This window comes from Microplitis mediator, chromosome 9 (genome assembly GCF_029852145.1).
Source record: "Microplitis mediator isolate UGA2020A chromosome 9, iyMicMedi2.1, whole genome shotgun sequence".
Lineage (NCBI taxonomy): Eukaryota > Metazoa > Arthropoda > Insecta > Hymenoptera > Braconidae > Microplitis > Microplitis mediator.
In genome coordinates, this window is record NC_079977.1 from 1,877,615 (window position 1) to 1,893,129 (window position 15,515).

The 15,515-nt window shown below is 28.3% G+C and overlaps 2 long non-coding RNA genes across 2 annotated transcripts; both read left to right on the top strand.

The window, feature by feature from the left end:
• Window positions 1-2,365: 2,365 nt before the first annotated feature.
• LOC130674931 (uncharacterized) lies at window positions 2,366-7,402 on the top strand. The gene is made up of 3 exons (XR_008991174.1): window positions 2,366-2,515; window positions 6,382-6,489; window positions 7,220-7,402. It is a non-coding gene; the product is annotated as an uncharacterized LOC130674931 (long non-coding RNA).
• A 5,221-nt stretch (window positions 7,403-12,623) lies between these two features.
• LOC130674681 (uncharacterized) lies at window positions 12,624-14,348 on the top strand. The gene is made up of 3 exons (XR_008991098.1): window positions 12,624-12,782; window positions 13,914-14,027; window positions 14,172-14,348. It is a non-coding gene; the product is annotated as an uncharacterized LOC130674681 (long non-coding RNA).
• The last annotated feature ends 1,167 nt before the right edge of the window (window positions 14,349-15,515 follow it).

The window sequence follows — 15,515 nt, forward strand, 5'->3', positions numbered from 1 at the left end:
ATCATAAAAGAAATTCGTTTTATCTGTTATTTTTTTTAAGTTAAAAAATCGATTTTAAATGAAATATACCAGCGATAAGTAATTTGCTGACCTTCCTGAGGTAAATTAATTACATTGTATAATTATTAGCTGCATGAATATACATTATCTCTTCTAATGACGTAAAATAAAGTAATTAAAATTATCGGCAAATTGTTAATTACCTAATTACCTGATTATCCTGCTATCCATTGCTAAATTTTCCTGCTCCTAATTTTCTAACTCTTGCACTGTAAGAAGTATTTATTTGAGCCAAATAAGATTTATTACTAGTTAATAAATGATTTATTAAATGAGATTTAACTCAACTTCTCGACTAGACTAAAATAGAATAAAAATACATTATTTACCCGATGAAAAAAGATTTTGTCTAATCATATATGATCATGCATAATTGTCTATATATGACCAGATCCAAAAATTGGCCAGGTCTGATCATACATAACTTGATCTGTTCATATATAAACAGATATAATGTGCTCAAATATGTCTGAAATCATACCAACTCTTTCTCTTTATAGTCTCTTCCGATCATCAGATAATGTCATATAACTTGTTCTTTAGTTTTAAACATATTGTCAGCAATAAATTGAAAAAACCCAGTCTTTAATGTTTTTCTCGGATATTCCATAGATTATTGCTCTGACCTAAGTCAAAACTCATTCAAATCTTGATTTTGATCACTGACATTGATTTCTGCCTCAATACATTTATTTCAGAGAACATAATCGAGAATAAAAATTTAAAAAGCCGCTACTTCATTAATGATTTTCGAGTCTTAACATTTCAAACTCTAGCATAAAACGTAACTTGTTAGAGCTTGAAAAGCTCATAAAAAAACGATTGCATGTAATAACATTTTCGAGCTCTTCGAGCTTGAAAATATATTCACAGTGATGTTTTCAAGCTTCTTGAGCTCGAAAACAGCGGGAAGTTATGGGGCTGGCCCGACGCCCAGATTTTTTTGAGTAGTTTCAGTTAAAAAATTAAATTTTTCTTATTGAAATCTTTTTCAGAGACGCTAACATTATTGTATTCAATTATTTATTAATTATTTTAATGTCGAGTTTTTCCAAAAAAATGTTTTTTGTGTTTCCTGAAAAATTTTGTTTTCTTGACTTATGGAGTTTCTCAAATAAACGATTCATACCCGTATGAAAAAAAAATATATGGTTAAAATATATAAAATCATATATGTTTGCAACAAAAAAATATATGATATATTATATTGTATATTATAAAAAATCATATAGAGATTTTGGCCGATTTAATATAAAATTATATACAGTAGTAAATATATATATTCCATATATGTAACTTATATGTTTTTTATATTAAGCTATATATACATTTACATTTACCTTATAATATATTGTGTTGATATATTTCCTTTTATATTCAAAAAATATAAAATTTTTATATGAAATGAAATAAATGGTAGCATATAATTTATATTATATATGGCACCATATATTTTCTTTGTTATATTTAAGTATATATTTTATTCGGTGTATGTATATGTATATGGGTATATATATTCGCATCAAATTAACTAATTTTGAAAATTTCAACTGCAATTGAAAGAGTATATTCAAATTTAGATCTAATTTAATTGGAGTTGGTCATACGAATAAGAAACTTTTTTTTTCCATACACAATATAAATATATGTTTTTATATATGATCAGAATATATTTTTCGTGTATGATAGAAATATATATTTTTATGTATGATAAAAATATAGTTTTCGTATATGACAAGAATATATATTTTCATATATGATAAAAATATATTTTTTGTATATGATTGACATATATTTTTTATATATGCTAAACATATACGGACTCGTATATGATGAATATTATATTTTTTAATATAAAAAAAAATATATCAGAAAATATAGTTAAATTGGCCACATATATTTTCTAATATTTATCATATATTTTTACTTATATTTTGACTATATATGTTATTTTCATACGGGTATATTATATCTTTATTACGAATTCAGTCGATTTTTATCGATAACGCTCTAGTTCTAATTGTTGAATGACGTCTCGAATATTTTTGTCTATTGCGCTTAAAGGTTGAGGTCATAGCATATTATTAAAAATAAATAATCACATTTATGTAGATAAGAATATAAAAAAATTGACAAACAACTGGCTTGATGTTTTCTTTGCGTACCATTTTTTTATCATGAGATCAATAGGTTTCAATCGATAATGCTTTGTTTTGTTTGTTGAACCAAATTTTTCTTCAATAAGTGACTTTGACTTTCAGATAAAATCTATAACGTCAGCAATTTGCAACATATCACGGAATATTTATATTTCGAATGTATAAATCAACATATATATATATTATATAATCTAAGAGAACCAGACGGATATAAAAGCTCCGATTTTAATCGATATTGCTGCAGACGTCTTTTTCATCTTCAGCATCGCTCGAGTATTCAAAGTTGATATCGTTTTGTAAGTTTATATTTTTAATTAAGTTTTCATATTTTTTATCCATTCCCGCATGAAAAAACTTTATATGTGGAAACATATATAATGAATATATGAATATTATAATGTGATATATTGTACAATATATAAAGTAATATTTATATTTTTGCCGTAGTATATATGATAATATATTGAAAAAAAATATGTTGCTAGAATATATTATCAATATATTTATCAATATATGACTTTTTATGTATGTTTTACATATATATTTTAATATATCTTTTTTATATTGATATATTATATTGAAAATAGTATATTAATTAATGTATAGTATTTTTTATATATGTTTTCCAATATATTGCAAAATATATGGTTTCCAATATATTGTAAAATATATAGCACTGTTTTAACTTCTCTTAGGTTATTGCCAGTAAATTTAAGATCAATGAAAAGAACTTTTCCATATCCCGGGTCAAAAATAAAACTTGATTCAGGCTCGCTTCGCCTTATTTTCTTTTGAACTTATCGATTTGCCGACGATTTTTTGATAAGATCTCGACTTTTTCGACTTAAGTTTAATTTTTTTCAACTTTTTTCATCTTAGTTTGAACTTATTCGCCTTTGTTTCGAGCACGATAGTCATTCACATTACTTTTGAATTGCTAAACCAAGTCGAAAAAAAGTAATTTATTCGCCTTACTTCCGCCTTTATATATACAAATTATTTCACCTTAGTTTTGACTTTTTCGTCTTATAATTTAAGTCAAATAAGTCTAAACCAAGTCAATTTCGACTTGATTTAAACTTTTTCGTCTTAAATCATGACCAAGTGAGCCAGTTAAGTCTAAACCAAGACGAAAACTCAATGTATTTCATATCTTCGTAAAAAAAAGTCGAGTTTGTCTTGTGAAAAACGGCTCCAAATTTCGACTTGGTAAACCAAGTCTAAATCGAGTTTTATTTTTGATCCGGGAGATCCAACATATAAGTGAAAAATATATGTAAGCATACATGTCAGAAACATGTATACTGGAGTATAATTTTCGGTATATAATATTGAACACATAATTAAAAAATATATGGAAACATACTTAACAGAAACATATATTCTAAAATATATTGCCAAGAATATAATTTCATATATTTGAAAACACTATAAAATATATTATTATCTAAATTTTATACCGAGTATTATATATAAGTTTGCCGCTATATATGATCCGATATTTTCAATATATTTCGCAATATATTTTAAAATTATATGGTTTTTTCATGCGGGGAAGGAGAAAAAAAAATAAATTGTACTTTTTCTTGTGGAATTGTGTAGAAATTGAAAAAGTATATTGAAAAAATAAAATTTTCAATATGTTGCGAAAAATACAAGTTTTAATATACTGGAAAAATATAATTCCAATATACCGTAAACCATATATTTAATCATATAAATTCTTTCATATATAATCAATTATATAGAGATCATATACTACTACCCGGGAAAAAAAGATTTTATATGATCATATATAAACATATATGTTCATATACAATTTATATATGATCATATAAGAAATATATAAAAATTATATATGATTACATAAAAGCTTATATGATCTTATAAAGTTCTTATAACAATTAACATACTCTCGTGAGGACTTTATAAAAATTGATATGACTTTATATAAACTTATATATAACTTTATAAAAGTACTAGATAAAGTTTTATATGCTTATATATAATTATATATGATCATATAAAAGTTCATATGATATTATGAAAATCTTCTAAGAATTTATATAGTTTTATAAGGATTTTATAAAAATTGATGTGATTTTATAAAAACCCGAGAAAAAGTTCTTATAGAACCACATATAAACATATGTGTTTATATATGATTATATGAAAGCTTACATAATCTTATAAAATTCTTATATGGATTTATATGATCTTATAAGAATTTTATAACAATTGATGTGATTTTATATAAAGTTATATATAACTTTATAACAATACCAGGTAAAGTTGCATATGCTTATATATAATCATATATGATCATATTAAAGCTCATGCGATCTTAAAAAATTCTTATACGAATTTCTATAATTTTATAAGAATCTTATAATAGTTGATATGATTTTTTATAAAGTTATATATGAGTTTATGACATTACCAGATAAAATGTTATAAATTATATGCAGTCATATATGATTATATAAGAACTCATATGATCCTATAAAATTCTTATAATAATTCGTATAATCTTATAAAATTTTTATAAAATTCGATGTAACTTCATATAAGGTTATATATAACATTATGAAATTACAAGAGCACGTTTTATATGGTTATACATAATCATGTATGATCATATAAAATCTTATATGACCTTATAAAATTCTTCTAAGAATTCAGATAATTGATACAAATTTATGTGATTTTATATGAAGTTATAAATAAATTTGTCTGATTACAAAAGAGTTTAATACGGTTATATAAAATCATATATGATTATATAAAAGTTTATATAGTTTTATGATTCTTACATATAAATTTCTATGGTCTTATAAGCAGGTTATCTTAAAGAAACTTGTAGTTTGATATAAAACACTAATGTGATAAAATTTGATCATATTTGGTACATTATTGATGTAGGATGTATCAATTTGATCATTTGATTTAAGTAATGCTATAGATTGTCAAATACTTATAAGGGTAAAGCAGACTAGAGAACCAGACGGCAATCAAGAGATCATCAAAGTTGAGCAGCATTGAGGCAGAACATTAATTGGATGGGTGGCCCTTTGGCAAAATAGCAGTTAACCGATAGATGTGTTTTTTTTTTGTTCATGCATGATTATATATAATTATATATCATCAAATCCTGCCAATTTTGAGATCTAATCATATAAAATTTATTGTATATATGATTAGGTAAAATAATTTTTTACCGGGTATATCTAACTTTATATGATTATATAAGATTTTATAAAGTCATATAAGTTTTTATAGGACCAATTTCATTATAAAACTTTATATGATTTTATATGAGTCACTTTTATATGATTTATATATGATCATATAAGAACTTTTTTTCCCGGGTAATTATATGAGTCAAAATATATGGATATATATATATATCAAGTTTATTATATTATACTTATAAATTATATATATACTATCCATATGTGATAAGAATATATTGAGCATTATATGAGATAATATATATAGAAAAATGCAAAACATTATATACAAGTAAATATATATATTTATCATAATATATTATCATAAATATATAATCCAATATAAATAAAAAACATATATTTTTCAATCTAGATATTTTTGCCGCTATATATTTATCACAGATTCACCATGTATTTTTCTATATACTTTTAACAATATATAGCTTTTTCATGCGGGTTCATTCACTGTTTTATCGATAAATTGCCTTGTAAATTTAATTATTCAACTTAAATTAACATGATAATTATATTTAATCTGAATTTTTTTTTGGTTTTTAAAATTCGCTTCCCTAGCAAAAATGACCCATACAATATAGTTAGTTATGTACCTTGAGCGAACATCGCGACATTACGGTCGAGGTGAGTAATGTTTGCAGCAGGGGTAGTATAAAGCCGAGGCTCGTTAGGGCCGAGCCCTGTGCTCTCTGTGCCATTGCAGCCTTCATTCTTGCCTCAAAAAAAAATTTTAGTCCTAAGAAAATTTTTGATTTCATTTCATAGTACAAAATATGTTTTGCACTAAACAATAGTTTTTTCTGTGTTCAAAATAAATTATGTATTCAAATTTATGAAAGATCGATTTAAATAAAATGACCAGCCGATTGCAGTTCAATATAATTGTTAATCTAAAAAACATTTTTTGCTCTGTACAGAAATCGTGAAAAAGGAAAAAAATTTCGAAAATGTTCAAATTGTTGATATTCACTTTTTTGGTGATCGTATTGGTGGCAACTGTTAATGCCAACTGTGCAGGAAACTGGGTACGTAATTATAATTATATTTATTCAGTATCTCTAATAGATGTCTATTAAAGTAGGGGAGACCGGGGCAAGACGGCCCACCTAAGCCGGTTATTATTATTTGTGGCTTTTAACCATCAAGTCGATTTACTCTTGTCCAACTTGAACTCAATTCACTAAAATTTTGGTGAAGCTCCTGAAAAAATTTTTTTTTTTTGGGGCAAGACGGCCCCCTCCGAAAAAAAATGAAAAAAAAAATTTTTTTTTTTTAATTGTAAAAAAATTTCCCGCGTAACAAATGTTTATATTTTTCTCTTTAACAACTGTATTTACTTTAATATTACTCGAAATAACCTTTTTTGATATAATACGAGTCATTTTTTCACTTCTGTAGAAAATTGATTATTGGTTTTTTTAACTTTTTCAAATGCTCTATTTTAATCTAAATCCATATAATTAACCAAAAAATGATATTTCTATTAAATTAATCATGACTAGGTTATAATACTATGAAATACATTTTCTTTTAGAATTTTTGAGTGGTTCATTTTGCCCCAAGTTTCACTTATCGGGCTAAAAATGAGTAAATAATCTAAATTTGTGATAATCAAAAGAAAACAAGAAAAAAAAATTTTTGGTTAATTTTGGAGGTGGGCCTTCTTGCTCCGGGTCGGTCATCTTGCCCCGGTCTCCCCTAAACTAAACCAAAAAATTTTCCAAAATTAACTAAACATAATTTTCTATTTCTTAGTGTCATCCGAGTGCAGGTTACAGCTGCTGTAATCATCATATTTGTTCAAACATTATGTCCCAAGGTAACTGCATGCCTTCATGGGGCGGCAAATAAATGGGACTTCCATCTCCTAACAACAATTTAGAGGCAAATGTATTAATTCCTTAATAAATAAACTGACATTTGCATTGAAAAAAAAAATCTTGACTTACGATGATTTTTCTTTACTCAAGAAATGTTTCGGCAGATGAAATAAAAACCAAAAATTTCTTGAATTCAGAAAAAACCCTACTCCAAAAACCATTCCATACTGAGTCCAATAATAGAATAACTTGTATTAAAAATTTATACTTTTTTGTATAATGAGCATTTTTCTCAAATAGGCAACAGTCATAAAAAAATTTGTTTTATCTATTAGTTTTTTTTTTTAAGTTTAATAATTTGTTTTAAATTTAAATATATGAGTGAAAAGTAACTTGCTGATCTTTCCAGGGCAAATCACTTGTAAGTTGTATAGTTACAAGCTGCTTACAAATATATTATGTTTTTTAAAGAAATTATAACAACTACCGGAATAAAAATCCCAATGCCGTATGCGAAAGACCAATTCAGGCCTCATTGGCTTTCCGAAATATGGCAAATCTAATTCAAATCTTGTTTCCGCCTCACAAGGAAAACTGAAATACGGCAAGCCTAATCCCAACCTTGTTCATCTTCATGAAGAAAATCGAAACACGACCTGCCAAACAAAATCCAAAATTAATTTTTTATTAGGAACATGTGTGGCAACCCGGGTCAAAAATAAAACTTGATTCAGGCTCGTTTCGCCTTATTTTCTTTTGAACTTATCGATTTGCCGACGATTTTTTGATAAGATCTCGTCTTTTTCGACTTAAATTTAATTTTTTTAAACTTTTTCAACTTTTTTCATCTTAGTTACAACTTATTGGTCTTTACTTTGAGCACGGTAGTCATTCACATTACTTTTGACTCGCTAAACCAAGTCGAAAAATAGTATATTACACTACAAGGGAAGAAAGTTGAAATTCCTGCCCTGTGTGATATGATGCCCGAGGCGAAGCCGAGGGCATCATGACACACAGGGCAGGGCTTTTAACTATCTTCCCGTGTGGTGTATACGATTTTTCTTTATACCTGGTCGAAAGTACGTTTATTAATTACATTTTTGAATACTATAAACAACACAACCACGTTCTGCCTTCAGCTGACAGGTCGGCCATGTTTTTTTTATTTGCTCCCTATTGACGCGCCTCTTTCGGACATACATAAAACTTTAATTTTTTTCCGTCTCCCTTTTTTTTTTTGTTGCGTTTTTGATGCCTGCCCCGCGACATTTGAAAGCACGAGCGAAGCGAGTGCGTCTGGTCGGCGGGGGCAGGCATCAAAAACAAAACAAAAAAAAAGACATAATTATACTTATAAAAAATAAAAATAAAAAATAATTATTTTTTTTCGAAAGAAATAAATTTATGCCTATGAACAAGATTTTTTTCCTGCCAATAAATAATATATAAATGAATACATAAACTTTCAATAATTAACCTCGCCTCAGCATCAAAATCTTTTATCACCTCATCCTCGTCCATAGAGTCATCAGATGATACTTTTTCAGTCATTTTATTATTGCAAGTACACTGTTTACTTAAAATATCACAAACAACGAGACACGAAAACACTGACGTACATATAAATAAAGCAACGATCTATGATGTTATCGTCAAAAATTTTATTGATAAAGTGGTAGACGTTCAGTAGATGGCAGCAGCCGGCTGTTTCCGTAGGCACAAAAAAATTTTTTGCTCCCGGCGATGTAAGTGGGGCGCGTGTAACTCCACTAGGAGAGGGAAATGAGACTTTAGGCCTTAAAATTAGGGAGGGAAGTGCGTACTTTCGACTAAGGGATAAAGAAAAAGTCATTTATTCGCCTTACTTTCGCCTTAATATATAAAAATTATTTCACCTTAGTTCCGACTTTTTCGACTTATAATTTAAGTCGAATAAGTCTACATCAAGTCAGTTTCGACTTGATTTAGACTTTTTCGCCTTACATTTTAAGTCGGATAAGTCTAAACCAAGTAAATTTCGACTTGATTTAAACTTTTTCGACTTAAATCGTGACTAAGTAAGCCAGTTAAGTCTAAACCAAGGCGAAAACTTAATATATTTCATACCTCCGTAAAAAAAGTCGAGTTTGTCTTGTGAAAAACGGCTCCAAATTTCGACTTGGTAAACCAACTCTAAATCAAGTTTTATTTTTGACCAGGGGCGACAAGCCTAATCCAAGCCTTGTTTCGTCTTCATGAAGAAAATCGAAACACGACCTGTCAAATAAAATCCAAACTTAATTGTTTGTAGGGGTGTGCGAATATCATTCGAATGGAATCGAATCGAATCGAATTGTTCGAATAATTCGAATAGTTCAAATAATTGTCTTGTGCTCTTAAATTAATCGATTTCGATGGAAAAGTTGTCTTGTTCGGGTGTATTTGACTCAATTTGAATATTTTTTTCATAGAACTCATTACTAAAATAATAAAAATTTTATTGTAAGAAAAGTGTCATCCGGTCATATCTGGAATGAAAAGGTAAATTTCGTATGTTGATTCGAAAATTCTACATAAATTAAATAAAACATGCTACATGGCAAAATTTTTTTAAATTTTTTATGTCAGACAGACTGCAAGATCTCTTAGAAATTCGATTTTCGAAAATCGGACTGAAACCAATAACTTCCCGAATTTTTTAAAATTTAAATTTTCTTAGCGGGAAGTCAAAAATGTTGATAATTACAACGAATACGAATTCTTCTTTAATTTAATAATTAGTTTATTATTTGGTTCGGATTCAGATTATTCGAATAGTTCGAATAATTCGAATTATTCGATTCGATTCGAGACGAATAATTTGTAAATTCGAATGTTTGCACATCCCTAGTAGCGATTGTTAACGCCGGTTGTTATGGGAATTGGGTACGTAATTTAAATTACATATATACAGTATTTCTGATAGATCTTTTGAAGTAAATTAGTCTAGACTAACAAGTTTTTCATAATTAATTATACATAAATTCATATTCCTATACAAAGTCGCCGAGCTTCGAAATTTTTCCATAGATCGGCCGATGCCTGGCTTGCAATGATTGGCCAATAAATGGCTAACTCTACTGGCCCGTGCATGGTGAATCATTGGCAGCCGTCGTTTTGCTGATAAAAACGGCGCACAATTAACAGCCGTTCGTTGGCCAATGCTTGCGACTGCCATGCTTGGCATACCGTTATCAGCCGTATTGTTAGCAACATTAAATATTTATTTCATTTGTTTAAAATATTAATTTTTTTTTTAATTGATGGAGATATCCAAAATTATATTATTATTATCATTGAAATTGTATCTTCATACGTCATAAAATATGACTTCACAATTCATTAAGCGCAATTGAAGCCATATATATTTAGCCGATCTTCGGCCGATGCTCGAACATTGGCAGCCATTCACGACCCAGTAATGGGCTGATTCTTTTTTTTTGTATGGGTTTTTTAGTGTCGGCCTATTGCAATGTACAACTGCTGCCGTAATTTTGTTTGTTCATCCATATTTTCCCAAGGTACCTGCGAACATGCACACAGGCAAGTAATTGAGAAGTTCATCTTGTAACATCAATTAAGAGGAAAACGTATCACTTCTTTATTAAAGAAACTGATTGTCCAATTACAAGCTGTTTATAAATATTATCTCTTCTAATGACGTCAAAACAACCTTATATATTTTTACTGAGGACAGTAATTAAAATTATTGATGATTGATATTTACTCACTACCCAGAGAGGAAAGTACCATGGGCCCAGGCTTGGCCCAGACTTGGCCCAACTTTGTCGAACCTTGGGCCAGGCTTGTAAGCCAGTCTTGGCCCAGCCTTCGTAGAAGCCTGGAATGATAATCTTGGGCCAAGCCTGGTTGCCAGACCTGGCCCAGGCTTCCAGGAAACGAATAAATTTAATTTAAAAAAATTTATTATTTATAACCTCGTAGAATCCATGATCATTGACGTTTTAATTATCTAAGGGAGGTAAATGATGAAAAAAAAACTCGGTGGAAATTCTGCTGGACTCTGGGCGCGAACTGCCGTCCGTCTGATTACTGGGTCCGAACGGTAGCTACTCGACGAACCTACTAACGTTGAACTGGTACATTTATATGATCTACTTATATAAACCATAGGTATATCCAAACTTGGGTAATCCTACCTTGGCCCAAGTCTGGGTTGCCATTGGATAGCCAAGACTAGGTTACCCAGTCTTGGCCCAAGCCCGGGTAATCATTGTAACGGCCAAGGCTAGGTTACCCAGTCCTGGCCCAAGCCTGGTTTGCCATTGGATAGCCAAGGCTAGGTTACCCAGTACTGGCCCAAGTCTGGCCTGCCATTGGATAGCCAAGACTAGGTTACCCAGTCTTGGCCCAAGCCCGGGTAATCATTGTAACGGCCAAGGCTAGGTTACCCAGTCCTGGCCCAAGCCTGGGCCAATATAGGTGTGCCAAAGCTAGGTTCCCCAGTGCTGGGCCAAGTAGGGGCCCGTTGTTCAACTCTGGCAGCTCTTGTATGGGTAATTGCTAAAATCATTTTATTTTATTAATTTAAATATACATTTTTTAATTTCATTTTAATTAATTGAAAAAAAAAATAATTACCTGCCCTAGAGATGTCAGTTAATAATTAGAAAATTTAATTTGTAGGGACTAGAAAAAAAATTAAATGATTTTATTTTAATTGTAATGAATAAAAATATATCCGAGTCACAGGTGCCGGGTATAAAGAAACTTCATGGCCCGGTGATTTTTGGTTCTAAAACACCGCGGGGGTCATCGATGCACCCCACAGAGCGTAGTATACACGCTAAATAATATAATGTAAGTAAACTATATTTTTACGATTAAAAGTTGTGGCCTTTTTGAGCCTCCCGCCTTTGGGGCCGAGTTTTAAGTATTTTTTAATTTCCCTCTGTTTTTTTTTTATTTTCTTTTTTCTTTTGTGAGCCGAAACAAATTAGATTATTTTGTAGGCATCAATTAGATGTTTAATAAGTCTAGATCCGAGTAATGGAAATGGAAAAAGGTTGAAATTTTCGCCCACTTTTATTTATTATACTATTTTTAAGTGTCGAATATTTTTTTATTACTCTGCGGTTAATGGTCAAGATCATGACATATTTTTAAGAATAAATAATGACATTTATGTTGATAAATATATGAAGAAATTTCCACACAACTGTATGATGTTTTAATTGCATACTATTTTTTTATCAAGGGTTCAATAGGTTTTGATCTATAACGCGTTAGTTTGTTTGTTAAAAAAACTTTTTTCTTCGATATTAGACCTGACATTAACTCGTTGATAAAATTTCTAGCGTCGGCAATTTGCAGTATATCACAGTATATTTATTGTTTATGAACATATACATAATCCTTGAGAACTAGACGTATATAAAAGCTCAGATTTTAATCGATGTTGTTGCAGACGTCTTCATCTTCAGCATCGCTCGAGTGTTCAAAGTTGACATCGTTTTGTAAGTTTTTATTTTTAAATCATTTTTCATATTTTTTAACTTCCCGCTGAGAAAATCGACGATTTTCGAAAAATCGGGAACCCGGGAAAAAATTTTTTTATAAAATTTTATAAAATAATGTAAAATTTTATACAATTTTGTAAGATTTGATAAGATTTTACAGCAAAACTTTATAAAAATTCATACAATTTTATAAAATTTTATACAATTTTATAAAATTCAATAAAATTTTATGAAGTAAGCTCTGAGTAAGGAACGTAATAAATGAATGTAATTTTATAAAATTGTGTGACATTTTATAAAATTGTATAAAATAGAAGAAAATTTTATAAAGTTTTACACAATTGTATAAAATTATATAAAATTTTATACAATTTTATAAGACTGTACAGCGAAATTTTATAGAATTTCATATAATGTTATATAATTTTATCAAATTTCATATGGTAAGATCTTAAAAGGGAAGTAATAATTAGATAAAATTTTATATAATTGTACGAAATTTTATAAGATTTTATAAAATTGTATAAATTTTTATGCAATCTTATACAAATTTATAAAGTAAGATCTTAGTGAGGGAAGTGATAATTAAATGAAATTTGATATAATTGTATGAAATTTTATAAAGTTTTATACGATTTCATAAAATTTTATACAATTTTATATAATTTTATGAAAATTTAATGTCCATTAAACAATCGATAGTTGAATTATTCAAATCTTTTTTTTTATATATAATTATAAATTAATACTATGAAATATGGCGGATAAGAATTCATGAGTAATCATAAATACAGCCACGAATTTTTCAAAACTACAAGTGACTAATAGACGAGCGGAGCAGACTACGATTCTTCAATAACAAAAGTTAAGCAGCATCGAGGTTGGACATTCGTATAGTCTGTGCCATCGCAGCCCTCATTCTTGCGTCAAAAAAAAATTTTTTAGTCCTAAGAAAATTTTTGTTTTCATTTCATAGTTCAAAATATGTTTTGCACCAAACAATATTTTTTTCTATGTTCAAAATAAATTATGTATTCAAATTTATGAAAGATCGATTTAAATGAAATGACCAGCCGATTGCAGTTCAATATAATTTTTAATCCAAAAAAAATTTTTTGTTCTGTACAGAAATCGTGAAGAACGAAAAAAGTTTCCAAAATGTTCAAACTGTTGGTATTCACTTTTTTGATGATCGTATTGGTCGCAACCGTTAATGCAATTCCGGATTGTACAGGAAGATGGGTATGTAATTTTAATTATATATATATATATATATATATATATATATATATATATATATATATATAGCATCTCTGATAGATGTCTTAAAATAAACTAAACCAAAAAATTTTTCATAATTAATTATACGAAATTTATATTTTTTAGTGTCACCCGAGTAAAGGTTACGGCTGCTGCGAGGCTTATGTTTGTTCAAACATTTTCAGACAAGGTACTTGTCGGTTTAATTTTCCCTAATAAATGGGAAGTTCATTTTGTTACAAGTTATAGGCAAATGTATCACTTCCGTAATAAATAAACTGAATTTTTCACACAAAAAAAAAATTCACTCACGATAATTTTTTTTCAATCAAAAAATTTTTTGGCAGATGAAATGAAAACCGAAAATTTCTTGAATGAAGTGAAATAATTTTTTGAATTTCATATCTTCAATTAAGAAAAAATTCCTACTCCAAAACCAATTTCTTACTCAGTTCAAAAATAGAATTAGTTAAGTGAAGAATTTGTATTTTTTGGTTTGATCAACTTTTTTCTACCCTAAGTATATTGCTTACTTGACCAAAAAAATATAAATATAAAGTATTTTTGAGCCTCCCGCCTGTGGAGCCGAGTTTTAAGTATTTTTTAATTTCCCTCTGTTTTTTTTCTATTTTCTTTTTTTTTTTGTGAGCCGAAACAAATCAGATTATTTTGTGGGCATCAATTAGACGTTTTATGAGCATAGATGCAAGTACTGAAAACAGAAATAGGTTGTAATTTTCGTCAAGACGTTTTAGAACCGCGAGAATTCTTAAGAAACGCCGAGGCGTGTCTAAACAACTAAGTTTATTGGTTGAGAAGCTTCAAATTTTTTTTATTTAATACTAAAGCGTCTGTAGCCTGAAGAGAAATATTTGTAATATATATTCGTTCATATATTTATTAAATGATTTTTTTTCATTATGGAGATTTGGAATTAATAATCAGTTTTTTTTATTAGCAATATCTTGGTAACATTTTGAGATAATTAGACGTTGTAGCAGGATTTTGGATCGGAAATTTGATTTTCTATAATTTTGATACTTATAAAAATTTATGTGGGATCAATAATTCAGCAAATATAGCCATAAGGAGTTTTTGAATAATAACTGATATTTTTTGAACAATTTTACTAATGGTTCAAATCTCTGTAACTTTTCAAGGAATGATTTTATAGAATTTTTCAATCAGACCAAATTTATAGAAAATTTTAATTCCTACAAATTTGATACCTACTGAAAATGCGGTAAAACTTATATTTTGAAAGATATGGGCATTTTAAGTTTTTGAAACTAAGTTCATTATTTTTTCAATAATTGAACCAATTGTTTAAATCTCTGTAACTTTTTAAGGATTGGTTTTATGAAATTTTTTAATGAGATTAAATTTATAGAAAATTTAATTTCCTACAACTTTGATTCTCATGTAACATGCGCTAGAATCGATAGTTTAGAAGATATGAGCATTTAAAGA